Here is a 1217-nt window from a genome sequence, read left to right on the forward strand (position 1 = left end):
GTGGCTGCAAATGATATTTACAAAGCCACTAATCCGGAAACTAGTTATAAATATAATCCATGTGATAGTAAAATCTCAAAAAGTTATTATCAATATTATACACTTCTATTTATATATTTCTATGATTTCCTATGTTAGTATAAAATTTCATTCTTAAATGCTTAATCACCGACTAACAATTGGAATATTTTGATAAATATATTTTTGTACAGTGATAATTTTCCTGCTCTCTGAGAAAAGAAATTTCATCAATTTGTCTGTAAATCTGAAAGCATAGTGACAAATTTTATAATTTTAGCACAATACAGATGCTGAAATGTGGAAATCCTACACAGGCAATGACAATCATGATGGAAATTATCCGTAGCTACAACTATGGTTTATAACTATTAAACCTGGTCCATAAACTCATTCACTTGTCATGGGGGCAAATGTAACAATATATATTCTTGCAGTGTGGCAGTGAAATGACTAGAAAAATAATTTCACATTTAACTATGTTTAATCCTTTTATAGCATGAAGACCTAACTACTGTGTTTCTACTTATGGTTAAGTTGTATATCCTCTACAACTTTTCTTTATCATAAAATAGAGTATGAATATTAAAGAAGTCTTGAGTGGATACAATTATTACATGCTTCCATCAGGGCAAACAATATTCGCTGATTTTTCCTACACTGACATGATAAACTGCATCCTTACTCTGGACTGCCATAGGTTGTAACACATAGCAGTTTCTATGTCATAAATGGGGATTTAATGCTTCATGATACAAAAAACATTATTTTTAATTCTTCCCTTCTTCCAATAAACGTTGCTGTATTGCCTGACACTTGCCACCTTTCTTAGTATCTTATAAAAATGGAATACTGATATTCACCTAAAGCAACTGTTCCTCAGTCTCTCATAACTCAAAATTATCACTTTTTTTAATATAATACTGCAAATATGCACACAATAGTCAATTTCACTTGCAAATGTCTAAAATGTCCCATCTCTTATAATTCCATAAATGGGAGGAATAATACTTTAGACCAATAAAATCCTATGCTACTGCAGGTAAGAAATTCAGTGCATACAGCTAGTATATTGAGTATATCAAATACCTTAATACTTGAATGCAGTATAACAAAAACCACGAAAACAAATCAAAGAATTTTACAAACTCTTCCTACATATATATTAATCTGTCTTCTGATTTTAAAAGGAAAGAAAA

The sequence above is a fragment of the Penaeus monodon genome, chromosome 15 (assembly GCF_015228065.2).
Source record: "Penaeus monodon isolate SGIC_2016 chromosome 15, NSTDA_Pmon_1, whole genome shotgun sequence".
Taxonomy (NCBI): Eukaryota; Metazoa; Arthropoda; class Malacostraca; order Decapoda; family Penaeidae; genus Penaeus; species Penaeus monodon.